This window comes from Dendronephthya gigantea, unplaced genomic scaffold (assembly GCF_004324835.1).
Source record: "Dendronephthya gigantea isolate DGI-Jeju-01 unplaced genomic scaffold, DenGig_1.0 000190F, whole genome shotgun sequence".
Taxonomy (NCBI): Eukaryota; Metazoa; Cnidaria; class Anthozoa; order Malacalcyonacea; family Nephtheidae; genus Dendronephthya; species Dendronephthya gigantea.
In genome coordinates this window covers 134,837-162,592 of record NW_021163200.1, presented here as the reverse complement: position 1 = coordinate 162,592, position 27,756 = coordinate 134,837, and the positions used below count along the sequence as shown (strand labels likewise).

Sequence of the window (27,756 nt, the reverse complement as noted above, 5' to 3'; positions counted from 1 at the left end):
TAGTTTTAGCTTGGCAGGAATAACTATTTTTCGCCGATGATTCATTTTACCTTTTTCAAAAGTATTACGGGTTTGCCTTATTAGCTCAGTGGCTTTTCCCATGCAGCATCAATCCTATCAATATACATGCAAGGAGGAGATCTAGTTTGCATAAATGTAGACGTTGTAGGCATGTAAACAATGAAGACCTTGTCAATCATCATAATTAAACAAGTACTGAACATAAGGAAAATGAATTCGTGTGACTTTTTTATAGTGCGTGGCACATTTTTCATAACCCAAGAATAATTTGTAACTAAAAAATAACACTGTAACATTTTCAACTATCATATCACCGTATGATTAACATTGCCATCGTCTACAGAATAATCTCATTAACTGTGTTAGTGAAAGCTACTGAATTGATCGACCAAACTTTAACACTAATATTTTCCCTTTTAGTTTTAGCTTGGCAGGAATAACTAATTTTCCCCGATGTATTCATTTTACCTTTTTCAAAAGTATTACGGGTTTGCCTTATTAGCTCAGTGGTTAGAGCACTGGTCTCGTAAACCAGGGGTCCGGAGTTCAACTCTCTGATAAGGCTTGATTTTTTTTAACTGTGTATAGTAAGGGTGAGTAAAAGACTTAAATATTTGTGATCATTATGCATTTAATAATCGCCGTGAAAAAATTTACCTGCAAAATACGTTTTTTGAAACATTTGTTTACATTTCTATTTGCGCAAGCTTTTTTTCTGGGTGCCTCCTTAGCTCAGTGGTTAGAGCACTGGTCTAGTGAACCAGGGGTCCAGAGTTCAAATCTCTGAGGAGGCTTTCCACATTTTCCACTTAAACTTAATAAATATCTACGAACATGAACGAGTGTTTTGACCGGCTTCTTGTATATAACGATACTGAACAAAGTTTCATGACTTAATCTTTATAAATCAATATCTATAATAATTCATTGTGTTTTATTGTGTTCTATTGTAATCATCAACCAATAGCAAAGCTTGTTCATATAGGTAACGTACCTACACCTTAAACTTGGGCATGGTATATAATGAAACTTCTTGTGTAGCCTCATAGTTCAGCTCCATGGTAAAAATGTTTAGAACTGAATGAAACCAATTCCGTTGTTCTAGACTCTAGGGTTAAAACCTAGTTTGTTATCGTGTTTAAAAATAATCGTCTTTTTTCTACCATTACTCCTGTTTGTCTGCTCTTGGTACTAACAATGATTTAAGATAACTACAAGTCTTTTTTCACTCAGAGTAACTTGGCTTGTAATAAATATGACATGAAAAGATTTTTATATTTTCCATGCATGCATGCTATACATCGTCTTTATTGTGAGCGTTGAAATATGCGAAAAAGAAAACTTCCCGTGTTCTGCATTTGGCTTGCTGGTCTAGTGGTATGATTCTCGCTTAGGGTGCGAGAGGTCACGGGTTCGATTCCCGTGCAAGCCCAGTTCGCCTCTCTTGCTTGAACTGAAGAGAACGGCCCTTGACAACAATTCGCTGATGGTCTAATTATGTTGTATTTTCTTGAAAAAAAAATGTGGTACGTGTTCTCGTTCAAACATTAGATGCCCTCTCTCAACTTAATCTACGTATCAACCTCATACAAAGATTGTGCGCTAGGATTTTGCATCAATGTAATTATATCGACATTGTCCACGCATGTTTTTTATATACGCGTGCATGCCCCTTTAGCTCAGTGGTTAGAGCACTAGCCTTGTAAACAAAGGGCCCAGATTTCAAATCTTTGACGAGGCTCTTCACATTTTCCACCCAAACTCAATAAGTATTTGATTTCTATACTAATTCATTGTATTTTTTTGTGTTCTATTGTTATCATCAACCAAGAGCAAAACTTGTTCACATAGGTAACGTACCTAACCCTTAAACTTGGGCATGGTAAATAATGAAACTTCTTATGTAGGCTCATCTTATATAAGTTCTAATTTGAAATAAAAAAGCGTGTAATATCTTATACTGTAGAGAACAACGAATAAAAATAAAAACTTAACCCCATGACCAAAATTGCTAAGGCTCGAAATCAGAATTAGCAGCCATTGATTGCAGTTGAATTGCTGTCTCGGATATGCTGCTGAATGCTGTGATGCACAATCACTGATGCATGATCTATTTACACGCCCTGTGAACTGCCTGATTTCTATCAATAATTAATTCCTATGATAAAAGCTTCCGCCAACCGTCACAGCGAGTTCCCCGACACCCTTTGCCTTTTTTTCAGTCTTACTATAATTCCAAAATTCTGCTGGCAATTGAAATGCAGTTTGGAAGATATACCAATTCCAGAGAACCTATTAATGTGCCACGACGTAAAATCTGTGGTAAAATAAACAGGTAAGTTCCAAGCTATCCGTCGTAAAGCAAAATAAGCGACTTCTAAGCAATTATGTAGTCGTGGCCGAGTGGTTAAGGCGACAGACTTGAAATTTGTTGGGATATTCCCGCGCAGGTTCAAATCCTGCCGACTACGACTCTTAATAGTCCGAAAGATGATCATGTAACACGGAGAAGTTGTTTGCCACCAGGTGGAATTTGGTTTGAAAACATACGACATAATATTTTTTTTCATTTTTTAAAAAATACCAGTAAGAGCAGTTAAAATTTCTAATACTTGATGTGAAATGGTTAATGTTATACCCTTTTAACGCAAATTTATGCATTCCCATTCGGTTACAAAAAAATAATGTAAATAAACATGGTGATTGGACTAAAACGTAATTACCTCTTGTCAAAGGGACCTCTATTCAGAAATAATTGTATAAATCATATAATATACCGGATTTTTTTAAAATTACACCGAAAGATAATGAACTAATTCCCCAGGTGTGGCATGCTGGTCTAGTGGTATGATTCTCGCTTTGGGTGCGAGAGGTCACGGGTTCGATTCCCGTGCAAGCCCTGATTGCCCTCATAACTTGAAATTTTTGCGCGATTGAGTTTCTTTCTTAGCTTTTAAGAAAAAAAGCAGTGTTGAACTCAAGTTGCAATCTCCCGATAAAACTTTTCCCATGCAGCATCAATCCTATCAATATACATGCAAGGAGGAGATGTAGTATGCATAAATGTAGACGTTGTAGGCATGTCAAAAATGAAGACCTTGTCAATCATCATATACAAGAACTGAACATCACGAAAATGAATTCGTGCGACTTTTTTATAGTGCGTGGCACATTTTTCATAACCCAAGAATAATTTGTAACTCAAAAATAACACTGTAACATTTTCAACTATCATATCACCGTATGATTACCATTGCCATCGTCTACAGGATAATCTCAGTAACGGTGTTTGTGAAAGCTACAGAATTGATCGACCAAACTTTAACGCTAATATTTTTCCTTTTAGTTTTAGCTTGGCAGGAATAACTATTTTTCGCCGACGATTCATTTTACCTATTTCAAAAGTATTACGGGTTTGCCTTATTAGCTCAGTGGTTAGAGCACTGGTCTCGTAAACCAGGGGTCCGGAGTTCAACTCTCTGATAAAGCTTGATTTTTTTTAACTGTGTATGGTAAGGGTGAGTAAAAGACTTAAATATTTGTGATCATTACGCATTTAATAATCGCCGTGAAAAAATTTACCTGCAAAATACGTTTTTTGAAACATTTGTTTACATTTCTATTCGCGCAAGGTTTTTTTTCTGGGTGCCTCCTTAGCTCATTGGTTAGAGCACTGGTCTAGTAAACCAGGGGTCCAGAGTTCGAATCTCTGAGGAGGCTTTCCACATTTTCAACTTAAACTTAATAAGTATCTACAAACATGAACGAGTGTTTTGACCGGCTTCTTGTATATAACGATACTGAACAAAGTTTCATGACTTGTTCTTTATAAATCAATATCTATAATAATTCATTGGGTTTTATTGACATGTGTTCCATTGTTATCATCAACCAAGAGCAAAGCTTGTTCATATAGGTAACGTACCTAACCCTTAAACTTGGGCATGGTAAATAATGAAACTTCTTATGTAGGCTCATCTTATATAAGTTCTAATTTGAAATAAAAAAGCGTGTAATATCTTTTACTGTAGAGAACAGCTAATAAAAATAAAACTTAACCCCATGACCAAAACTGCTAAGGCTCGAAATCAGAATTAGCAGCCATTGATTGCAGTTGAATTGCTGTCTCGGATATGCTGCTGAATGCTGTGATGCACAATCACTGATGCATGATCTATTTACACGCCCTGTGAACTGCCTGATTTCTATCAATAATTAATTCCTTTGATAAAAGCTTCCGCCAACCGTCACAGCGAGTTCCCCGAGACCCTTTGCTTTTTTTTCAATCTTATTATAATTCCAAAATTCTGCTGGCAATTGAAAAGCAGTTTGGAAGGCATACTAATTCCAGAGAACCTATTAATGTGCCCACGACGTAAAATCTGTGGTAAAATAAACAGGTAAGTTCCAAGCTATCCGTGTTAAAGCAAAATAAGCGACTCCTAAGCAATTATGTAGTCGTGGTCGAGTGGTTAAGGCGACAGACTTGAAATCTGTTGGGATATTCCCGCGCAGGTTCAAATCCTGCCGACTACGACTCTTGATAGTCCGAAAGATGTTCATGTAACACGGAGAAATTGTTTGCCACCAGGTGGAATTTCGTTTCAAAACATACGACATAATATTTTTCTTCATTTTTTAAAAAATACCAGTAAGAGCAGTTAAAATTTCTAATACTTGATGCGAATTGGTTACTATTATACCCTTTTAACGCAAATTTATGCATTCCCATTCGGTTTCAAAAAACTAATGTAAATAATTATGGTGATTGGACTAAAACGTAATTACCTCTTTTCAAAGGGACCTCTATTCAGAAATTATTGCTCTTTTATAGGCTTGTTTTCAACAGCAAAATGCGATGTTTTCCGCACGAATTAACGGAAGTCTCTTGAACCTTAGTTTTTCATGTAATATACCGGATTTTTTTTAAATTACACCGAAAGATAATGAACTATTTCTCCAGGTGTGGCTTGCTAGTCTAGTGGTATGATTCTCGCTTTAGGTGCGAGAGGTCACGGGCTCGATTCCCGTGCAAGCCCTGATCGCCCTCATAACTTAAAATTTTTGCGCGATTGAGTTTCTTTATTAGCTTTTAAGAAAGAAAGCAGTGTTGAACTCTAGAGTTCGAATCTCTGAGGAGGCTTTCCACATTTTCAACTTAAACTTAATAAGTATCTACGAACATGAACGAGTGTTTTGACCGGCTTCTTTTATATAACGATACTGAACAAAGTTTCATGACTTGTTCTTTATAAATCAATATCTATAATAATTCATTGGGTTTTATTGACATGTGTTCCATTGTTATCATCAACCAAGAGCAAAGCTTGTTCATATAGGTAACGTATACCTAACCCTTAAACTTGGGCATAGTAAATAATGAAACTTCTTATGTAGGCTCATCTTATATAAGTTCTAATTTGAAATAAAAAAGCGTGTAATATCTTATACTGTAGAGAACAACTAATAAAAATAAAAACTTAACCCCATGACCAAAACTGCTAAGGCTCAAAATCAGAATTAGCAGCCATTGATTGCAGTTGAATTGCTGTCTCGGATATGCTGCTGAATGCTGTGATGCACAATCACTGATGCATGATCTATTTACACGCCCTGTGAACTGCCTGATTTCTATCAATGATTAATTCCTATGATAAAAGCTTCCGCCAACCGTCACAGCGAGTTCCCTGAGACTCTTTCTTTTTTTTCAGTCTTATTATAATTCCAAAATTCTGCTGGGAATTGAAAAGCAGTTTGGAATGCATACCAATTCCAGGGAACATATTAATGTGCCTACGACGTAAAATCTGTGGAAAAATAAACAGGTAAGTTCGAAGCTATCCGTGGTAAAGCAAAATAAGCGACTTCTAAGCAATTATGTAGTCGTGGCCGGGTGGTTAGAGCGACAGACTTTAAATCTGTTGGGATATTCCCGCGCAGGTTCAAATCCTGCCGACTACAGCCCTCTAGAGTCTGCAAGATGTTAATAGAAATTCGGTAGAATATCGTTTCAAATTTCAAAACATACGACGTAATATTTTTTTAATTTTTTAGAAAATACCAGTCAGAGCAGTTAAAATTTCTAATACTTGATGTGAAATGGTTAATATTATACCCTTTTAACGCAAATTTATGCATTTCCATTCGGTTACTAAAAAAATGTAAAACAGGTATGCACGATCAGGGAGTGCAGCTCAGTGGTAGAGCATTCGACTCCACATGCATGTTCTAAAAATTTGTAAAACGGGGGTCCATACCTGGAATACAGGGAATATAATTACTTTATCTTAATAATGGGCGTGCATAGATATACTGTAGAGCCAGGAATTTCTCAGTAATTTTTCTAGGTGTTTATGTCCTGTGGTGTAATGGTTAGCACTTCGGGCTCTGAGTAGGATAAATTATATAGTTGCCTATATACTTTTTTAAAATTTTTTACAAAAGTATGAAAATGCCTCATCAGAGAGTTGAACTCCGGACCCCTGGTTTACCAGTGCTCTAACCACTGAGCTAATGAGGCGTATGTGCAAGCTTAACACGAATATAATTATATGAATACTTTATCCTAATAATGTGCATGCGCGTAGCAAACTACATATTTATATACTATGCAGCCAACATTCGTCAGTAAGTTTGATAGATTTTTAGGGTCTGTGGTGTAATGGTTATCACTTCGGACTCTGACTTCGAGAATCGGAGTCCAATTCTTGGTAGAAACTCTTTGAAAACATTCATTCTCCGTCTTTATGTATTTTTTTATTTCAGGCTTTCTCTTACAGGTATCTAAGAATATAGCATATGACAGGTATGCTGATTTGAACGCTCAGAGAGAGTAGGATATAGTAGTACAGCATCCGACTGCACATTGACAGGTCACTGGGGTCACTGGTTCAACTCCGCTCGCTCCTTCCTGTTTTATAAACTAAAGAAAAATTAAATATTTTTATGGTACCCATTAGTGCATGAAAAATCCCAATTTATTTTCGTGGGAAAAAGCCGTACGTTTGATAAACAATCCATGCAGTTTAGGTTTTTTGAATGACTCTCTGGGACACATGCATGTTCTATATTATATTTGTAAACCAGGGCTCCATACCTCGAATATGTAATATGTAAATACTTCATCTTAATAATGTGCGTGTATATAGACTATACGTCACAGCGCGGGTCAGATGTATATGATGAGTCGTCAAAAGATTGCAGAATACGTATTCGGAAGAAAAATTGAACTTTTTCATGCTATTCAAAAGGTTTCTCTTTGATAGCGGTACAGAAATACACGATTGGGAACCAGCGATTAGATTTCCAGGTTGAAATGTCTCAAACACCAACTTCTGCTGTGTCTTTCTGTAGATGGTTAGGTTCTGTGGTGTAATGGTTAGCACTTCGGACTCTGAATCCGGGAATCCGAGTTCAATTCTCGGTAGAACCTTGCTTGAACTGTTAATTTTATGTCTTTATGTAAATTTTTTAGCTCTGGTTTTCTCTTATAGCCCATTTGAGAAAAAATATATGTTTTTATATAAGATTTCGAAAAGATCTTTTTTATTGAAATGATAACTTTAGCAGGAAATGGTTTCGATCCATTGACCTCTGGGTTATGGGCCAGCACGCTTCCACTGCGCCACCCTGCTTGCTACACACTGCTTCTATGCTATGAATATAAAACTTGTGCTATTTCGAATAAGGTAAGAACAGCAGGAAATGTTCTTTTAAGAGAATAGCATCAAACAGGTATGCACGATCAGGGAGTGTAGCTCAGTGGTAGAGCATTCGACTGCAGATCGAGAGGTCAGTGGTTGAACTCCGCTCGCTCCCTTCTCTTTTATCAATGAAAAAAAAATCCAACATTTTTATCGTACTAATTAGTGAATTAAAAAACCCAAATTTATTTTCGTTCCAACAATCCGTTTGATTGATAAATAATCCTTGCAGTTTAGTGTTTTTTCAATGACTCTCTGGGACACATGCATGTTCTATAAATTTGTATGTAAAACGGGAGTCCACACCTGGAATACAGGGAATATAATTACTTTATCTTAATAATGGGCGTGCATAGATATACTGTAGAGCCAGGAATTTCTCAGTAATTTTTCTAGGTCTTTATGTCCTGTGGTGTAATGGTTAGCACTTCGGGCTCTGAGTAGGATAAATTATATAGTTGCTATAGTTGCCTGTGTACTTTTGTGAATACAAAAGTATGCAAAAGCCTCATCAAAGAGTTGAACTCTGGACCCCTGGTTTACAAGACCAGTGCTTTAACCACTGAGCTAATGAGGCCTATGTGCAAGCTAACACGAATATTATTATATGAATACTTTATCTTAATAATGTGCACATGTGCGCGTAGCAAACTACATAAATATAGCATATGACAGGTATGCTGCATGGAACGCTCAGAAAGAGTAGCATATTATTTACTTTATCTTAATAAAGTGCGCGCATAGATATAGTGTAGAGCCGGGAATTTCTCAGTAATTTTTCTAGGTGTTTATGTCCTGTGGTGTAATGGTTTATTACTTCGGTTTCTGAGTAGGATAAATTATATAGTTCCTATAGTTGCCTATATACTTTTGTAAATACAAAAGTATGCAAAAGCCTCATCAGAGAGTTGAACTCTGGACCCCTGGTTTACAAGACCAGTGCTCTAACCACTGAGCTAATGAGGCGTATGTGCAAGCTTAACACGAATATAATTGTATGAATACTTTATCTTAATAATGTGCATGCGCGTAGCAAACTACATAATTATATATTATGCAGCCAACATTCGTCAGTAAGTTTGATAGATTTTTACGGTCTGTGGTGTAATGGTTATCACTTCGGACGCTGACTTCGAGAATCAGAGTTCAATTCTTGGTAGAAACTCTTTGAAATCATTCATTCTCCGTCTTTATGTATTTTTTTATTTCAGGCTTTCTCTGACAGGTATCTAAGAATATAGCATATGACAGGTATGGTGTATGGAACGCTCAGAGAGAGTAGCATATAGTGGTACAGCATCCGACTGCTGGTTGACAGGTCACTGGGGTCAGTGGTTCAACTCCGCTCGCTCCTTCCTGTTTTATAAACTAAAGAAAAATTAAATATTTTTATCGTACCCATTAGTGCATGAAAAATCCCAATTTATTTTCGTGGGAAAAAGCCGTATACGTTTGATAAACAATCCATGCAGTTTAGGTTTTTTGAATGACTCTCTGGGACACATGCATGTTCTATATTATATTTGTAAACCAGGGCTCCATACCTGGAATAGGGGGAATATATGTAAATACTTCATCTTAATAATGTGCGTGTATATATAGACTATACATCAAAGCGCGGGTCAGATGTATATGATGAGTCGTCAAAAGATTGCAGAATACGTATTCGGAAGAAAAATTGAACTTTTTCATGCTATTCAAAAGGTTTCTCTTTGATAGCGGTACCGAAATACACGATTGGGAACCAGCGATTAGATTTCCGGGTTGAAATGTCTCAAACACCATTTTCTGTTGTGTCTTTCTGTAGATGGTTAGGTTCTGTGGTGTAATGGTTGGCACTTCGGACTCTGAATCCGGGAATCCGAGTTCAATTCTCGGTAGAACCTTGCTGGAACTGTTAATTTTATGTCTTTATGTAAATTTTTTAGCTCTGGTTTTCTCTTATACCCCTTTTGAGAAAAAATACATGTTTTTGAATAAGATTTCGAAAAGATCTTTTTTATTAAAATGATAACTTTAGCAGGAAATGGTTTCGATCCATTGACTTCTGGGTTATGGGCCCAGCACGCTTCCACTGCGCCACCCTGCTTGCTACACACTGCTGCTATGCTATGAATATAAAACTTGTGCTATTTCGAATAAGGTAAGAACAGCAAGAAATGTTCTTTTAGGAGAATAGCATCAAACGGGTATGCACGATCAGGGAGTGTAGCTAAGTGGTAGAGCATTCGACTGCAGATCGAGAGGTCAGTGGTTCAACTCCGCTCGCTCCCTTCTCTTTTATCAAGGAAAAAAAAAATCCAACATTTTTATCGTGCTAATTAGTGAATTAAAAAACCCAAATTTAATTTCGTTCCAACAATCCGTTTGATTGATAAATAATCCTTGCAGTTTAGTGTTTTTTCAATGACTGTCTGGGACACATGCATGTTCTATAAATTTGTAAAACGGGAGTCCATACCTGGAATACAGGGAATATAATTACTTTATCTTAATAATGGGCGTGCATAGATATACTGTAGAGCCTGGAAGTTCTCAGTAATTTTTCTAGGTGTTTATGTCCTGTGGTGTAATGGTTAGCACTTCGGGCTCTGAGTAGGATAAATTATATTGTTGCTATAGTTTCCTATATATTGTTGTAAATACGAAAGTATGCAAAAGCCTCATCAGAGAGTTGAACTCTGGACCCCTGGTTTACAAGACCAGTGCTCTAACCACTGAGCTAATAACACGAATATAATTTTATGAATACTTTATCTTAATAATGTGCATGCGCGTAGCAAACTACATAATTATATATTATGCATACAACATTCGTCAGTAAGTTTGATAGATTATTAGGGTCTGTGGTGTAATGGTTATCACTTCGGACTCTGACTTCGAGAATCGGAGTTAAATTAATTCCTGGTAGAAACTCTTTTAAAACATTCATTCTCCGTCTTTATGTACTTTTTTATTTCAGGCTTTCTCTTACAGGTATCTAAGAATATAGCATATGACAGGTATGCTGCATGGAACGCTCAGAGAGAGTAGCATATAGTGGTAGAGCATCCGACTGCAGGTTGACAGGTCACTGGGGTCAGTGGTTCAACTCCGCTCGCTTCTTCCTGTTCTACAGGGTGTATCAAAAAAAGGAGACCTTTAGAAATCAAGCTATTGTTAAAATTTGAATGCCTTTTCAATTGCATTTGCACATATGCTGAACCGTAGTGCGTTAAATATTAATGCATACATTAGACTAAAGGAGACCTTTAGAAAATGAATTGACGTTTGTACACAAGATTGTCTGCTCCTGGGAATTTAAAAATAACTTTAACATAAAGAAAAATAACGACCCAAAAATATTCAAATGACCAAGCACAAATGACTAAGCACAAAAGCGATAACAGTATGCATGGTAGATTGTTTTAGCTGTTCCTTCAAAACATGAACAACTGAATATTTGCAATTAATTTTTAACACATGCGTGCGAGTATTAGGGCTGTTCACATGAGTTTGAATTGACTTTGAATCCGGAATGGCTCAGCATTCCATTTTACAAACCCTGGCTATTAAAATGTTTACATCAGTCAGGAATGAATTACAACTTGATCTGACACAGATTCACTTGACATTTCGATCCGGATTCAAAATTACTGATAAATTGAACATCAAAAGAACTGAATGTCATGGACCATGTCGTTCAACGTGGCCTACATTTCTCTCAACACAAACTATCGTACGCTTGTGCGTGCATATCGCGAACTGCTTTTCTGGTGACGGAAGGCTGCTCTCGTACTACATTATTATTACACTCGTTGTTTCATTCGAGTATTTTCGCACGTTTTTAAAAATTGTACTTTTTACTGGTGGATTGCCATCACGAAACCTTTCTCGAAAACTTTTTTGCACCTGAGCTATACTGCGAGTCTGGGTATAAGTTAAGACTACAAAAACTCTTTGCTCCGAAGTCAGTTGGACCATTTTTGTACTGGTAGTGTGCTTAGTCATTTGAATATTTATTTTCGTTATTTTTCCTTATGCTATTAAAGTTATTTTTCAAATTCCCAGGAGCAGACAATCTTGTGTACAAACGTCAATTCATTTTCAAAAGGTCTCCTTTAGTCTAAAGCCTGGTTTCCATATGACGCCGACCTGTCGCCGACTCATTGTCTGTAATCATCCATGGAGAAAATGATTTCAGAAAGACAAAAGATTTCACTCATCAATAATCACCGACAATAAAACTTTACCGACGTCGGCGTCATATGGAAACCAGGCTTAATGTATGCATCAATATTTAACGCACTACGGTTCAGCATATGTGCAAATGCATTGAAAAGGCATTCAAATTTTAACAATAGCTTGATTTCTAAAGGTCTCCTTTTTTTTTATACACCCTGTATAAATTAAAGAAAAGTTAAATATTTCTATGGTACCCATTAGTGCATGAAAATTCCCAATTTAATTTCGTGGCGAACAGCCGTACGTTTGATAAACAATCCATGCAGTTTAGGTTTTTTGAATGACTCTCTGGGACACATGCATGTTCTATATTATATTTGTAAACCAGAGCACCATACCTGGAAAAGGGGAATATAAATTATATAGAAATATTTCATCTTAATAATGCGCGTGTATAGACTATACATCACATTACGGGTCAGATGTGTATGATGAGCTGTCAATAAAAAAGAAGTGTTGAACTCAATATGCAATCTCCAGATAAACTTTTTCCATGCTGTATCAATCCTATCAATATACATGCAAGGAGGAGATCTAGTATGCATAAATGTAGACGTTGTAGACCTTATCAATCATCATATACAAGTACTGAACATTAGGAAAATGAATTCCTGCGACTTTTTTATTGTGCGTGGCACATTTTTTATAACTCAAAAATAATTTTTAACTCAAAAAAAACACTGTAAAATTTTCGACTATCATATAACCGTATGATTACCATTGCCATTGTCTACAGGATAATCTCATGGACGGTGTTTGTGAAAGCTACTGAATTGATCGACCAAACTTTAACACCAATATTTTTCCTTTTAGGTTTAGCTTGGCAGGAATAACTCTTTTTCGCCGGTGATTCATTTTTCCTTTTTCAGAAGAGTTACGGATTTGCCTTATTAGCTCAGTGGTTAGAGCACTGGTCTCGTAAACCAGGGGTCCGGAGTTCAACTCTCTGATAAGGCTTAATTTTTTTTAACTGTCTGTGGTGAGGGTGAGTAAAAGACTTAAATATTTGTGATCATTACGCATTCAATCATCGCGTGAAAAAATTACATTCAAAATATGTTTTTTGAAACATTTGTTTATATTTCTATTTCCGCATACTTTTTTTTTCAGGCTGCCTCTTTAGCTCAGTTGTTAGAGCACTGGTCTTGTTAACCAGGGTCCAGAGAATCTCTGACGAGGCTCTTCACATTTTCCGCCTAAACGCAATAAGTATTTGATTTCTATAGTAATTCATTGTATTTTATTGTGTTCTATTGTTATCATCAACCAAGAGCAAAGCTTGTTCATATAGGTAACGTATACCTAACCCTTAAACTTGGGCATGGTAAATAATGAAACTTCTTGTGTAGGCTCTTCTTATATAAGTTCTAATTTGAAATAAAAAAGCGTGTAATATCTTATACTGTAGAGAACAACTAATAAAAATAAAAACTTAACGCCCATCACCAAAACTGCTAAGGCTCGAAATCAGAATTAGCAGCCATTGATTGCAGTTGAATTGCTGTCTCGGATATGCTTCTGAATGCTGTGATGCACAATCACTGATGCATGATGTATTTACACGCCCTTTAACTGCCTGATTTCTATGAATAATCAATTCCTATGATAAAAGCTTCCGCCAACCGTCACAGCAAGTTCAACGAGACCCTTTGCTTTTTTTTTTTCAGTCTTGTATAATAATTCCAAAATTCTGCTGGCAATGAAATGAAAGCAGTTGGGAAGGCGTACTAATTCCAGAGAACCTATTAATATGCCCACGACGTAAAATCTGTGGTAAAAGTAAACAGGTAAGTTCCAAGCTATCCGTGATAAAGCAAAATAAGCGACTCCTGAGCAATTATGTAGTCGTGGCCGAGTGGTTAAGGCGACAGACTTGAAATCTGTTGGGATATTCCCGCGCAGGTTCAAATCCTGCCGACTACGACTCTTGATAGTCCGAAAGATGTTCATGTAACACGGAGAAATGTTTTGCCACCAGGTGGAATTTCGTTTCAAAACATGCGACATAATGTTTTTTTCAATTTTTTAGAAAATACCAGTCAGAGCAGTTAAAATTTCTAATACTTCATGTGAAATGGTTAATATTATACCCTTTTAACGCAAATTTATGCATTCCCATTCGGTTACTAAAAAAAATGTAAATAAACATGGTGATTGGACTAAAACGTAATTACCTCTTGTCAATGGGACCTCTTTCAGAAATTATTCCTCTTTTATAGGCTTGTTTTCAACAGCAAAATGGGATGTTTTCCGCACAAATTAACGGAAGTCTTTTGAACCTTAGTTTTTCATGTAATATACCGAATTTTTTTAAAATTATACCGAAAGATAATGAACTAATTCCACAGGTGTGGCTTGCTGGTCTAGTGGTATGATTCTCGCTTTGGGTGCGAGAGGTCACGGGTTCGGTTCCCTTGCAAGCCCTGATCCCCATACTTGAAATTTTTCGATTGAGTTTCTTTCTTAGCTTTTAAGAAAAAAAGCAGTGTTGAACTCAAGTTGCAATCTCCTATAAAACTTTCCCATGCAGCATCAATCCTATCAATATACATGCAAGGAGGAGATCTAGTATGCATAAATGTAGACGTTGTAGGCATGTCAACAATGAAGACCTTGTCAATCATCATATTAAAGGACTGAACATCAGGAAAATGAATTCGTGCGACTTTTTTATAGTGCGTGGCACATTTTTCATAACCCAAGAATAATTTGTAACTCAAAAATAACACTGTAACATTTTCAACTATCGTATCACCGTATGATTACCATTGCCATCGTCTACAGGATAATCTCATTAACGGTGTTTGTGAAAGCTACAGAATTGATCGACCAAACTTTAACACTAATATTTTTCCTTTTAGTTTTAGCTTGGCAGGAATAACTATTTTTCGCTGATGATTCATTTTAACTTTTTCAAAAGTATTACGGGTTTGCCTTATTAGCTCAGTGGTTAGAGCACTGGTCTCGTAAACCAGGGGTCCGGAGTTCAACTCTCTGATAAGGCTTGATTTTTTTTAACTGTGTATGGTAAGGGTGAGTAAAAGACTTAAATATTTGTGATCATTACGTATTCAATAATCGCTGTGAAAAAACTTACCTGCAAAATACGTTTTTTGAAACATTTTTTTACATTTCTATTTGCGCATGCGTTTTTTTCCGGGTGCCTCCTTAGCTCAGTGGTTAGAGCACTAGCTGGTCTAGTAAACCAGGGGTTCAGAGTTCGAATCTCTGACGAGGCTTTCCACATTTTCCACTTAATCTTAGACTCTTAGTAAGTATCTACGAACATGAACGAGTTTTTTGAGCGGCTTCTTGTGTATATATATAGCAATACTGAACTATTTTTATGACTTGTTCTTTATAAATTAATATCTATGATAAGTCATTGTGTTTTATTGTGTTCTATTGTTATCATCAACCAATAGCAAAAGCTTTTTCATATAGGTAAGTACCTACACCTTAAACTTTGGGATTGTAAATAATGAAACTTCTTGTGTAGCCTCATAGTTCAGCTACGCGGTAAAAATGTTAGAACTGAATGAAACCAATTCCGTCGTTCTAGACTTGGGTTAAAACCTAGTTCTTATCGTGTTTACTAATAATCGTCTATTTTCTATCATTGCGTTTGTCTGGTCTCGGTACAACAGTGATTTAAGATTCCTACAAGTCTTTTTTCACTTAGAGTACTGGCTTGTAATAAATATGACATGAAAAGATTTTTATATTTTTCCATGCATGCTATACATCGTCTTTTGTGAGCGATGAAAAAGAACACTTCTCGTGTTCTGTACTTGGCTTGCTGGTCTAGTGGTATGATTCTCGCTTAGGGTGCGAGAGGTCACGGGTTCGATTCCTGTGCAAGCCCTGTTCGCCCCTCTCGCTTGAAAGAGAACGGCCTTTGACAACAAATCGCTGATGGTCTAACTATGTGTATTTTCTTCAGAAAAAAATGTGGTACGTGTTCTCGTTCAAACATTAGCGAGTTTGAGCAAGGAAACGAAGTACGAAGCGAAGACCTTTTTCGGCCGAGGTAGACTGGGAATAGTGGTCTTCGTCTTAAGTCTTCGTGCAGCGGGATATTTAAATTGAGCAGTCGTCACAGTTGTAGGACACGAACACGATCTATTTTGTAATCATGAACGGAGCTGAATACAAAGATGGCTATTTTAGCAATGTTTTCAGAAGATGCTTTGGAAGTGGAAGATGTTATGCTTCTTTACGGTAACTCTCAAACAACAGTTATATTCCATACAAGAACTATTCAAGATGTTACTTGAATATATCTTACCTTGAAAACTTCGTTCTGACTGTAAGTGGAAGTTTCGGTAGCGATTCTTGCCTTACAGGTCATATAATAATAATAAACCAACGACAATGATTATTACTAAATAAACTGAATATGTACGGAGTCAAGGGGAAAGAATTAGGTTGGTTCACAGATTATCTGTTCAATAGGACTCAGACAGTTGAAATCGGAGAAGCGTTAGACGAGTCCTAAGCCTATTTGTGGTGGTCCCGCAGGGTTCAATCTTGGGTCCGTTCTTATTTATTGTTTTCTTTAATGACCTCGTTGAAAACATAAATTGCCATGTTATAAAGTATGCTGATGATAGCCGTCATATACTACGCAAATAAAGATATTTGATGTTGTTTGAAAAAGTTTTGAAAATTGGAAATGGAAAGCATAGCGGTAATTATTGCAGAGAAAATGAACTTCTGCTTAACCTCAGAAGGTAAGACGGGAGGCAATGCTGTCTTGGTACTACAAAGCGCGTAAAGCAACACGGTAGAGAGCTCAAGATCAATTATAATGGTATCTCAATCTCTTTTGTAACAGAGTACGTCTATCTTGGCAATGTCATTGATAGCGCTCTTACGTTACATTCTAATTTTACCCGAGCTTATAAACGCGCAAGCAACCGTCTAAGATTGCTGAAAAGCTTGAGAGAATACCTGGATATCAACGCAGCTACACAGATATTTAACATGATGATACTTCCAATTCTGACCTATGCTGGTCCAGTTAAGCTGACGTATACTCGAACTCAAAAAGAGCGTTTAAAATCTTTGCTAAATAGAGCCAAAATCAAAACAGGAAATGATGCACTTGCGGATATCCATGAAGTCATCCAAAGACAGAACTGTATGTTAGTAAAAAAAGGTATGGAACAGCAAACAAACAGCATGATTTTTAATAATTATTTTGAAACCATTAGTCATTCAAAGGAAACGAGGAATAATAATCATTCATTGCGACTACCTCCAGTAAAGTTAGAGACAGCTAAACAGGGGTTATACTTTGGTGGAGCTAAACTTTATAATAGCCTGCCATTAAAAATAAGAACGGAACCGGAACTTAACAAGTTTAATCCTTGCTCCCTGACTGTAAGTTTTTATAGACTCTTTTATAGATTCTTAGATTATAGTTTGATTTTAACGAAATAAGTCTTATTTAGGTTTATAGTTATCAGTACAAAATTAATTATCTTTTCAACAGGACAAACAAGGATAGCAGTTTTATTCCTGTGAAACTTAATTGTATACATAGTTGTAAATATACTGATGTTTTTATCCTGTATAAAGATTTTTAATAATAATATTAATAATAATAATAATAATAATGCTATTATGCTCTCAGTTCGATTTTCCTTTCTTTTATACGTTAGGAGTTAATCATGCATTGATAAACCATATGCATGCATTTACACTGACCACAACGAACTTTGTCAAAATATTCGTCCTAAACCAGGACAACAAGACGAGGACGTTAAACCCTCTTCGCTGACCTTAAGCAGAGTATGCGCAAAGGATCCGCAGACGTTAAAAATTGTGAAGTTTGTCTTCGTCTTCGTACTTCGTTGTCTTGCTTAAACTCCCTATTAGATGCACTCTCTCAACTTAATCTAAGTATCAACCTCAAACAAAGATTGTGCCCTAGGATTTTGCATCAATGTAACCACGTATAACCCTTAAACTTGGGCATGGTAAATAATGAAACTTCTTGTGTAGGCTTATCTTATATAAATTCTAATTTGAAATTAAAAAGCGTATAATATATTATACCTTAGAGAATAACTGAAATAAAAACTTAACGCCCATGACCAAAACAGCTCAGGTTCGAAATCGGAATTAGCAGCCATTGATTGCAGTTGAATTGCTATCTCGTATATGCTGCTGAATGCTCAATACCTGATGCATGATCTATTTACACGCTCTGTGAACTGCCTGATTTCTATCAGTAATCAATTCCTACGATAAAAGCCTCCGGCGACCGTCACCGCGAGTTCCACGAGACCCTTTACTTCTCAGTCTTATTATAATTCCAAAATTCTGCTGCCAATTGAAAAGCAGTTGGGAAGGCATATACCAATTCCAGAGAACCTATTAATGTGCCCACGACGTAAAATCTGTGGTAAAATAAACAGGTAAGTTCCAGGCTACTAGTAATAAAGCAAAATAGGCGATTCATCAGCAATTATGTAGTCGTGGCCGAGTGGTTAAGGCGATAGACTTGAAATCTGTTGGGATATCCCCGCGCAGGTTCAAATCCTGCCGACTACGACTCTTGTTATTCCGGAAGATGTTCATATAACACGAGAAATTGCCACTAGGTGGAATTCCGTTTCAAAAAAAAAACCAGTCAGAGTAGTTAAAATTTCCAATACCTGATGTGAAATGGTTAATATTAAATCCTTTTAACACAAGTGGTAAAATTTATATGCATTCTGATTCGGTTACTAAAATTGTAAATAAACATATGGTGATTGGACTAAAGCGAAATTACCTCTTGTCAAAAGGACCTTTATTCAGAAATTATTGCTCCTTTATTAGGATCTCTATTCTAGGACCTTTATTCTAGGATCTCTCCTATATACTGGGACCTTTATTCAGAAATTATAGACTCGTTTTCAACAGCAAAATGGGATGTTTTCCGCAAGCACGAATTGACGGAAGTCTCTTAAACCTTAGTTTTTCATGTTATATACCGGAATTTTTTTAAATTACCGAAAGATAATGAACGGGTTGGATTCCCGTGCAAGCCCAATTGCCCTCAAAACTTGAAATTTTTTCGGGATTGAGTTTCTTTCTTTCAAAAAAAAGGCAGTGTTGAACTCAAATTGGAATCTCCCGATAAAACGTTTCCCATGCAGTATCAATCCTCTCAACATACATGCAAGGAGGAGATCTAGTATGCATGAATGTAGACGTTGTCTACATTCGGTCGTAGTCGGCAGGATTTGAACCTGCGCGGGAATATCCCAACAGATTTCGAGTCTGTCGCCTTAACCACTCGGCCACGACTACATAATTGCCTGTTGAACCGCAATGATGAAAAAGCACTATAAAACACAAATAAGTATTATGGAAATTGATTTCCAAAAGAACGAATCGTAAACATTGTTCACTATTGTTACAAAAATCCAATCACAAAACTCATTTATATTAGGTAGATACTTATTGAGTTTAAGTGGAAAATGTGAAGAGCCTCGTCAGAGATTCGAACTCCAGACCCCTCGTTTACTAGACCAGTGCTCTAACCACTGAGCTAATGAGGCACATGGAAAACACTCGTGGTCACTGTTGATATGATTACATTGATGCAAATTCTTAGCCCACAATGCAACACAGTATTCTTATTAGGTTGATACTTAAATTAAGTTGAGAGAGTGCATCTAATGTTGGAACGGGAACACGTACCACTTTTTTTCACAAGAAAATACAGCTTAGTCATTAACTAGACCATTGGCAAATTGTTGTTAAGGCCGTTCTCTTTGAAGCTAGACGGGCAAACAGGCCATGGTTTATGGGCCCAGCACGCTTCCACTGCCACACCCTGCTTGCTACAGCACTGCTTCTATGCCATGGATATATACACAGATCTGTATTTTCTTTTAATTAGTTGTGCTTTTCCGAATAAGTTAAGAAAAGCGGGAAATGTTCTTACAGGTATCTAAGAAAATATCAGCGCATGCCGGTATGCACGATCGGGGAGTATAGTTTCTGAGTTCAGGCTTTTCTCCTACACTCATTTAAGAAAAATTACCTTTCTGAACAAAAAATGACACCTAGAATGTGCACTGAAAAATATTTTTATTGAAATGACAACTTTAGCGGGAAATGGTTTCGATCCATTGACGTCTAGGTAATGGGCCCAGCACGCTTCCACTGCGCCACCCTGCTTGCTACACACTGCTTCTATGCCATGAATATTAAACTTGTGCTATTTCGAATAAGGTAAGAACGGCAGGAAATGTTCTTTCAGGTACCTAGGAGAATAGCATCAGACAGGTATGCACGATCAGGGAGTGTAGCTCAGTGGTAGAGCATTCGACTGCAGATCGAGAGGTCAGTGGTTCAACTCCGCTCGCGTACTAATTAGTGAATTAAAAAACCCAATTTATTTTCGTTGTAACAATCCGTTTGCTTGATAAATAATCCTTGCAGTTTAGTTTTTTTTCAATGACTCTCTGGGACACATGCATGTTCTATAAATTTGTAAAACGGAAGTCCATACCTGGAATACAGGGAATATAATTACTTTATCTTAATAATGTGCGTGTATAGATATACTGTAGAGCCAGGAATTTTCTCAGTAATTTTTCTAGGTGTTTATGTCCTGTGGTGTAATGTTAGCCCTTCGGACTCTGAATACGATTAAATATATACAGGGTGTCAAAAAAAACGCAACCACTTAATATTCTAAAATTCATATTGTTCATAAGCTCAATAGATTTTATGCCCCTGGGATTTTAAAATGGCTTCTAATCGTACAGTTCAACTGCTAATAGTCAAATCAGCTAAACTAATAATGGTGCAGCTAACAACCGAACAACAAGTTTTTATTGTCGTGCATGATAACTTGAATCCTAACTGTCGACCTTGTAAAATAAATTGTAAATAAAATTTCACTCGTTAAATACTTTCAATTCAGCTCGTTGGTTTACGCAGCCGACTTTGTTTACCGACGATTGTGCTGCTAGAATATGATTACAAGCTTTCTCGCATTCCAGGGGCCAAACGTCTTTTGTGTTGTAGAACAAAGAGGATATTCATGAATATTAAGTGTTGCGTTTTTTTTGATACACCCTGTAGTTGCCATAGTTAATAGCTATAGTTGCATATAATTTACAAAAGTATGACAACAAGAGCCTCATCAGAGAGTTGAACTCTGGACCCCTGGGGCCGGTTGTTCGAAATGTGGATAAGTCGCTATCCAACGGATAAGTCGCTATCCAACGAATAAGTTTTATCCAGCGTGTGATTTGTGTCGCACGAAGCTTGGATAACTTTATCCAGCGGATAAAAATCGCTATCTACCGGATAAATTTATCCAAGGTCCGGAGGTGGTTTAAATCCACTATCCAGTGGATAAATTCAAAGATACAAGGTAACACTGTAAACATTTATATAAAATAGGACAAAAATGCCATATTCCTGTTACTGTGTTTCAACAAACTAATACACATCATGATTGTATTCACCATTAAAAATGTTTTCGAAGTGCAATTTGTCGCAGCAGCGTTTCACGTTGCCTACACATTCCGTTCCGAGCGGCGATTTTTTGGAGATCCTCGCATTTATAACAGGCGGTAAATTTACTATACGCTTCTAATCAGTTTATAAACGCGAATATGCAAAGAAAGATTCAACCTATTCCAAGGAAACTTGCTAATATCTAAGTAATTTCATTCACGAACATTAAAATAGTGTTCCTAAATTTGCTATGGAACCGAAAGGCAAAGCATTGCATGCAAGGTCAAGGAATAAAATTGCAATGTGTTTGATTAATAAAATCACTATGATGTGAAGTGCAAAGTTCGAGCAAATCACTTGTTCAAGTCTTTTCCATTCAGTAACTATACTCGAGAATTCGTAATGATTATGAATTCAATGTTGTAAATGCTTAGCAACAGCTGACGTTGTGGTACGAAATTTCAGGATAATCCTGTTTTCTTCCGGTAGATTTTACCTTATCTATTGGATAGCTATCCACTTCACTATCCACGCTTCGTGCAACGCGTTTTTATCCAATGGATAACTATCCACTGGATAGCAGATTTATCCGTTGGATAGGACTTATCTGTTGGATAAGTTATCCATCTTTCGAACAACCGGCCCCTGGTTTACAAGACCAGTGCTCTAACCACTGAGCTAATGAAGCGCACGTACAAGCTAACGCGAATATTGTTGCTTATCTTATAATGTGCACGCATCAAATTATGCTTTAAGGGTGTATAAAAAAAAGGTAATCCAACTTTGGCGCGCTATTGTACGTGAACTACTCATTCCAGCAAATGAATTTTTTTCACATTCGGAAAGGTTAGGCTTTTAGTTAACTATCGAATGACATGTTTTTAATACCAAATGATGAAAAAATGAGAAAAATAGGAGGCTGATAAAAAGTGTTAGTAAAAATCGCATATTCTCACCTCTGAGAGTTGGGACTAAAACCATTGAAAATTAACTCCCTTTAGGACTTAATTGAAGAATTTTGCTTCCGAATAAACTACCCGCCAATGCATGGTATTAAAGTAGGAACAAATCACATCAGGAGAACATTCCAAGCAATTAATGTGCCGGCGATGTTAACTTTTTATCGATAGAGATGGTGGTCAAGTTGAAGGCATGACGCATATAATCTCTTTTTAAAAGTGTGAATGTAAATAATCGCAATAAACATGTTGTAAAACCAGTGCAAGCTGTAACATGTTCGTGATTAATTGTTTCTGTTCTTTTTTATGCCCTGCTTTGATTAGATTCAAAGGTGAAAATATGCGATTGTGACTAAAGTTTTTTATCAGCCTCGTATGTTCTCACTTTTCACCATTTGCTATTAAAAGCATATCTTTCGATAGATAGAAGCCAGAGGAGGTTGGACAAGCGATTAGAAAATTAAAACGTGAGTTCTCAAACTAACGAGATCACCCTATTTTCGCCCTATTTTCCGGTGGGCGACAAAAAATACCCTTAGGCATATTGTGTTGTTAGCTCCTCCACGGCAACCTTTAGTAAAAGGCGAAAGATTTTTTCGTAGGAGAACCAAGGTTTGGAAACTTGGGTGCTTGTCAGTGCTGTATAAACGAAATAGTTTCACTTTTGGAACACGGTAGTCACGGAAGTGCGCGCGCAATGTTATCAATTGTGACGAATATAATTGTTTTTATAATTAGCAGTTGCTCAAACAATTGTGCCATTTTGGTTTGATATAATATGGCGTGATCAATAGCCTTCTGCCAGGAAACATTGGGAATTCCGATTACGCCAGCTGTTGATCTCGTACACTTTTGATAAACACCCGCCTGAAAAATCCGGCGGGCGACAAAAAATACCCTTTGGCCCAATGTGTTGTTCTCCTCCACGGAAATCTTTAGTAAAAGGCGAAAGATTTTTTCGTATAAATGAAAAAGAACCAAGGCTTGGAAACTTCGGTGCTTGTCAGTGCTGTATAAACGAAATAGTTCGCTTTTGGGACGCGGTAATCACGGAAGTGCGCGTGCAATGTCATCAATTGTGACGAATATAATTGTTTTACTTGCCACGCGAATTCTTGCCAACGGAAGAACCAAATATTTCAATTTTTTGTTAATAGATTATCCGAAGTACCTTTTCTTCTGCTGTTTTTGCTTTTGAAAGCTGTCCAGATCGTGCATACCTGTGTGATCAATGTAATCATATGAACAGTGTCCACACTTGTTTTTTACACGTGCCTCATTAGCTCAGTTTAGAGCTCTGGGGCCGGTTGTATCAATCCCGTTTAGCTTTAACGGTGGATAAGTCAAAATTAAATCTCTTAATTAAACACTCCTACATCTCTCTTGAATGAGTCAACTTGAATATTATGCACTTAATATTTGGTTGTAAACAGTATACATTTAGTTTGCTTGTTGAATGAAACGACTGACTTGCTTTCTATTTTGAACCTAACCAACGTTTAAGCTAAACGAGCTTGATACAACCGGCCCCTGGTCTCGTAAACCAGGGGTCCGGAGTTCGAATCTCTGACGAGCTCTTCACATTTTCCACTTAAACTCAATAATATGAACGACTTTTGTGATTGACTTTTTGTAACAATAGTGAACTGCAATGTTTATGATTCGTTCTTTCAGAAATCAATTCCTATAAACTTTGCTTTGTGTTTTATTGTGTTTTTTTTTATCATTGCCAATCAACTGGCAATTATGTAGTCGTGGCTGAGTGGTTAAGGCGACAGGCTCGAAATCAGTTGGATATTCCCGCGCAGGTTCAAATCCTGCCGACTACGAGTCTGTTATCTCGAAAGATTTCATAACACGGAAAAATTTTTTGCCAGCGGGTGGAATTTCGTCTTATACCATACGATATATTTTTGGCATTTTTTAGGGAAAGACAATCAGAGTAGTCAAAATTTTTAAAACTTGGTGTAAAATGGTAAATACTGTACCCTTTTAACCGAAGTAGTCAAATTTACGCATTCTGATTCGGTTACTAAAAATGTAAACAAACATGCTGTTTGGTCTAGAGCGAAATTGCCTCTTCTTATAAGGAACTCTATTCAGAAATTATTTCTCCTTTATAGCTCGCTTTTAAGAGTATAATATTAGGCTGTTTGCCGCACGAGTCAACGGAACTTTAATTTTTCATTTACCGTTATGCCGGAATTTTTGATAAATTACCGTAAGCTACTGCACTTTTTTCGCTTGGTGCAGGAACACGGATTCGATTCCCGTGCAAGCCCTGATTGCCCTCCCAAATTTTTCAAAGATTGAGTTTCCTTCTTCAAAACAAAAAGCAGTGTTGATCTCCCCATAAAACGTTGATCCCATGCAGTGGCAATCCCACATAGAAAAATACAACGAGGAGATATACTATGCATGCACAAATGTATTCATAGTAAAGAAATGTCATCCATGAAGACGTTGTCATTCATTTTACAAGAACTGAACATCGGAAAATATGCAGAATTAACTTGGAAGGGATAACTATTTTTTGACGATGATTCGTTTTTACAATTGTAAAAGCGTCATGTGTATGCCTTATTGTCTGAATGGTTAGAGCACTGGTCTCGTAAACCAGAGGTCCGGTGTTCAACTCTCTGATAAGATTTCCCCCGTTCTTACCTTATTCGGAATAGCGCCAATGATAAGAAAATATCTATCTGCGTATATATTCATAGCACCAGGGCAGTGTGTAGCACGCAGGGTATAAATATAAATATTATTTTTAAAAATATTACGAAAAACTTTTAATGCGAAGCAACGGTTTTCTGAAGAATGATTTGAGATCCAAAGATCTAATCCCCCAGTTGCTGCCTTTCCTTACATCTTTCGAGCAATCGGTAAACGATAGATCACTCTTTACGAAATTAAAAATAAATTTCTGAGTTTGATTCGTGTAGCATGGGACCTAATTTATGGGTGTAATTTGAAAATATGTTTCTTACAGCGGAGTAACATGATTGCCGAAATTGACGACATTACGTGGCGTTGTGCTGGTGGTTCAGTGGTAGAATTCTCGCCTGCCACGCGGAAGACCGGGGTTCGATTCTCCGCTAGCGCATAAAATTCCCCTCGGATGCATTGTCCTGATCAATAACACCCATCATTTGGTTTCTTTTTCACACTTTTTGTGGGGTACCAAAATTATCAGAATAAAAGGGTAATTTTTAAAAAAACGACACTGTTACACAAGGCATAGCAAGTTCCCAAGTGGTCTAGTGGCTAGGATCTGGCGTTTTCACCGCCATTGCCCGGGTTCGATTCCCGGCGTGGGAAATCCGTTTTCATAATTATCCGGCAAAAGAGCCGTTTACGGCAATACATTTAACACCTGAATGAATATTATTGCAGGACACGAACACTGACAAGAATATGAAGAATCGCAGTTCATCGAATTTGTTAAAAAGGAAATTGATATTTTGAACGAATAAAGTTGAGTTGCGTTTTCGAGAATTTAATGTGTTTTTAATTGATTACATATGGAAAAAATATGGAGGATGCGGACATCGATCCCGCTACCTCGCGCATGCAAAGCGCGCGCTCTCTTATTTGCTCTAATCCCTCACAGCCGCCCTAACGCATTGAAATCCATTTTTACAATGACACATATCTTTTTTTTTTACATTGGATTTCTGAAACAAACTATTTGTTAAAACCGCAAAATGAAAGCGTTATTTTCAATATTTTGTAGACATACCAAGCTAACAAGCAAAATATTTCAAATTAGTTCCTGCCGAAACCTGGGATTGAACCAAGGACCTTCAGATCTTCAGTCTGACGCTCTCCTACCTGAGCTATTTAGGCATACAACTCAGAACGACTATTCATATTCTTCAGGCGTTTTCGATCATCCACCTAGTTTCCTAGCTGGACACAACAACGGAGCATACTGGGCAATTTTAAAATGTCAGGTTATGGTAAATATGGATGCATTTAATAAATCTCTACTCTATTGCCAGTATATCAATTTGACATAGGCAAGTAAAATATTTATCAAAATATTTTCCATGCAACTGTCTTTCGAAGCGGATTTGAACCAGTGATTTAGGGATGTTTGCTTATCTACAGTCCCCCAATCTACTAACTGATCTATCGAAGGCTGACAACGGTCAGCTTCATTATTGATCAATGAGTATTTGTCATACAATTAATAATTCCGTTAATTAGAATTTTGATAATATTATTGAAAACTTAGGTATAAATATTATTTTTAAAAATATTACGAAAAACTTTTAATGCAAAGCAACGGTTTTCTGAAGAATGATTTGAGATCCAAAGCGTAAAATTTTCGAGGATGCGGGCGTTGATCCCGCTACCTCGCCAATGCTATGCGCGCGCTCTACCATTTGAGCTAATCCCCCAGTTGCTGCCTTTCCGTACATGTTTTCTAGCAATCGGTAAAAGATAGATCACTCTTTACGAAATTAAAAATATAATTTCTGAGCTTGATTCGTGTAGCATGGGACCTAAGAAGTAAGGGGCAATTTTGAAAAAAAACGACACTGTTACTTAAGGCATAGCAAGTTCCCATGTGGTCTAGTGGCTAGGATCTGGCGTTTTCACCGCCATGGCCCGGGTTCGATTCCCGGCGTGGGAAATCCGTTTTCATAATTACCCGGCAAAAAGAGCCGTTTACGGCAATACATTTAACACCTTAATGAGTATTATTGCAGGACACGAACACTGACAAGGATAGGAAGACTCGCGTTTCATCGAGTTTGTTAAAAAGGAAATTGATATTTTGAACGAATAAAGTTGAGTTGCGTTTTCGAGAACCTAATGTGTTTTTAATTGATTATATATGGAAAAAATATGGAGGATGCGAGCATCGATCCCGCTACCTCGCGCATGCAATGTGCGCGCTCTTGCATTTGAGCTAATCCCTCACAGCAGCCGTAAAACATTGAAATCCATTGTTACAATAACACATATCTTTTTGGGGGTTTTTAACATTTAATTATCCAAACAAACTATTTGCTAAAACCGCAAAATAAAAGCTTTATTTTCAACATTTTGCAGACATACTAAGCTATCCGGAAAAGTAATTTTATTTCATTTTAGTTCATTCTCCATTGCCAGTATATCAATTTGACATATGCAGTAAAATATTTTTCAAAATATTTTCCATGCAACTATCCTTCGAACCGGATTTAAAACAGCCACGTAGAGATGTTTGCTTGCTTATCTTCTACACCACGCTCTGCCAACTGAGCTATCGAAGTCTGATAACGGCCAGCTTCATTATTGATCAATAAGTATTTGTCATAATTATAATTGTTAATTCTATTAATTAGAATTTTGATAATGTTATTAAAAACTTAGGTATATAAATT

The 27,756-nt window shown here is 36.9% G+C and overlaps 30 non-coding genes across 30 annotated transcripts; 23 read left to right on the top strand and 7 right to left on the bottom strand.

The window, feature by feature from the left end:
- Positions 1-513: 513 nt before the first annotated feature.
- Trnat-cgu lies at positions 514-586 on the top strand. Its single transcript has one exon. It is a non-coding gene; the product is annotated as a tRNA-Thr (tRNA).
- A 156-nt stretch (positions 587-742) lies between these two features.
- Trnat-agu lies at positions 743-815 on the top strand. The gene has a single exon. It is a non-coding gene; the product is annotated as a tRNA-Thr (tRNA).
- A 566-nt stretch (positions 816-1,381) lies between these two features.
- On the top strand, positions 1,382-1,453 carry Trnap-agg. The gene has a single exon. It is a non-coding gene; the product is annotated as a tRNA-Pro (tRNA).
- A 957-nt stretch (positions 1,454-2,410) lies between these two features.
- Trnas-uga lies at positions 2,411-2,492 on the top strand. The gene has a single exon. It is a non-coding gene; the product is annotated as a tRNA-Ser (tRNA).
- Positions 2,493-2,849: 357 nt separating this feature from the next.
- On the top strand, positions 2,850-2,921 carry Trnap-ugg. The gene has a single exon. It is a non-coding gene; the product is annotated as a tRNA-Pro (tRNA).
- Positions 2,922-3,438: 517 nt separating this feature from the next.
- Trnat-cgu lies at positions 3,439-3,511 on the top strand. Its single transcript has one exon. It is a non-coding gene; the product is annotated as a tRNA-Thr (tRNA).
- Positions 3,512-3,668: 157 nt separating this feature from the next.
- On the top strand, positions 3,669-3,741 carry Trnat-agu. Its single transcript has one exon. It is a non-coding gene; the product is annotated as a tRNA-Thr (tRNA).
- Positions 3,742-4,475: 734 nt separating this feature from the next.
- Trnas-uga lies at positions 4,476-4,557 on the top strand. The gene has a single exon. It is a non-coding gene; the product is annotated as a tRNA-Ser (tRNA).
- A 431-nt stretch (positions 4,558-4,988) lies between these two features.
- Trnal-uag lies at positions 4,989-5,060 on the top strand. Its single transcript has one exon. It is a non-coding gene; the product is annotated as a tRNA-Leu (tRNA).
- Positions 5,061-7,381: 2,321 nt separating this feature from the next.
- On the top strand, positions 7,382-7,453 carry Trnaq-cug. The gene has a single exon. It is a non-coding gene; the product is annotated as a tRNA-Gln (tRNA).
- Positions 7,454-7,768: 315 nt separating this feature from the next.
- Trnac-gca lies at positions 7,769-7,840 on the top strand. The gene has a single exon. It is a non-coding gene; the product is annotated as a tRNA-Cys (tRNA).
- A 388-nt stretch (positions 7,841-8,228) lies between these two features.
- Trnat-ugu lies at positions 8,229-8,301 on the bottom strand. The gene has a single exon. It is a non-coding gene; the product is annotated as a tRNA-Thr (tRNA).
- A 316-nt stretch (positions 8,302-8,617) lies between these two features.
- Trnat-ugu lies at positions 8,618-8,690 on the bottom strand. Its single transcript has one exon. It is a non-coding gene; the product is annotated as a tRNA-Thr (tRNA).
- Positions 8,691-9,741: 1,051 nt separating this feature from the next.
- On the bottom strand, positions 9,742-9,813 carry Trnam-cau. Its single transcript has one exon. It is a non-coding gene; the product is annotated as a tRNA-Met (tRNA).
- Positions 9,814-9,926: 113 nt separating this feature from the next.
- Positions 9,927-9,998, top strand: Trnac-gca. The gene has a single exon. It is a non-coding gene; the product is annotated as a tRNA-Cys (tRNA).
- Positions 9,999-12,832: 2,834 nt separating this feature from the next.
- On the top strand, positions 12,833-12,905 carry Trnat-cgu. The gene has a single exon. It is a non-coding gene; the product is annotated as a tRNA-Thr (tRNA).
- Positions 12,906-13,789: 884 nt separating this feature from the next.
- Positions 13,790-13,871, top strand: Trnas-uga. Its single transcript has one exon. It is a non-coding gene; the product is annotated as a tRNA-Ser (tRNA).
- A 429-nt stretch (positions 13,872-14,300) lies between these two features.
- Positions 14,301-14,372, top strand: Trnap-ugg. Its single transcript has one exon. It is a non-coding gene; the product is annotated as a tRNA-Pro (tRNA).
- Positions 14,373-14,880: 508 nt separating this feature from the next.
- Trnat-cgu lies at positions 14,881-14,953 on the top strand. The gene has a single exon. It is a non-coding gene; the product is annotated as a tRNA-Thr (tRNA).
- A 788-nt stretch (positions 14,954-15,741) lies between these two features.
- Trnap-agg lies at positions 15,742-15,813 on the top strand. Its single transcript has one exon. It is a non-coding gene; the product is annotated as a tRNA-Pro (tRNA).
- A 2,614-nt stretch (positions 15,814-18,427) lies between these two features.
- On the top strand, positions 18,428-18,509 carry Trnas-uga. Its single transcript has one exon. It is a non-coding gene; the product is annotated as a tRNA-Ser (tRNA).
- A 662-nt stretch (positions 18,510-19,171) lies between these two features.
- On the bottom strand, positions 19,172-19,253 carry Trnas-cga. The gene has a single exon. It is a non-coding gene; the product is annotated as a tRNA-Ser (tRNA).
- Positions 19,254-20,250: 997 nt separating this feature from the next.
- On the top strand, positions 20,251-20,322 carry Trnac-gca. Its single transcript has one exon. It is a non-coding gene; the product is annotated as a tRNA-Cys (tRNA).
- Positions 20,323-22,882: 2,560 nt separating this feature from the next.
- On the bottom strand, positions 22,883-23,000 carry LOC114538675. Its single transcript, XR_003688823.1, has one exon. It is a non-coding gene; the product is annotated as a U5 spliceosomal RNA (small nuclear RNA).
- Positions 23,001-23,244: 244 nt separating this feature from the next.
- Positions 23,245-23,367, bottom strand: LOC114538648. Its single transcript, XR_003688799.1, has one exon. It is a non-coding gene; the product is annotated as a U5 spliceosomal RNA (small nuclear RNA).
- A 762-nt stretch (positions 23,368-24,129) lies between these two features.
- Positions 24,130-24,210, top strand: Trnas-cga. Its single transcript has one exon. It is a non-coding gene; the product is annotated as a tRNA-Ser (tRNA).
- A 1,203-nt stretch (positions 24,211-25,413) lies between these two features.
- On the top strand, positions 25,414-25,484 carry Trnag-gcc. Its single transcript has one exon. It is a non-coding gene; the product is annotated as a tRNA-Gly (tRNA).
- A 143-nt stretch (positions 25,485-25,627) lies between these two features.
- Trnae-uuc lies at positions 25,628-25,699 on the top strand. The gene has a single exon. It is a non-coding gene; the product is annotated as a tRNA-Glu (tRNA).
- Positions 25,700-26,154: 455 nt separating this feature from the next.
- Positions 26,155-26,227, bottom strand: Trnaf-gaa. The gene has a single exon. It is a non-coding gene; the product is annotated as a tRNA-Phe (tRNA).
- A 721-nt stretch (positions 26,228-26,948) lies between these two features.
- Positions 26,949-27,020, top strand: Trnae-uuc. Its single transcript has one exon. It is a non-coding gene; the product is annotated as a tRNA-Glu (tRNA).
- The last annotated feature ends 736 nt before the right edge of the window (positions 27,021-27,756 follow it).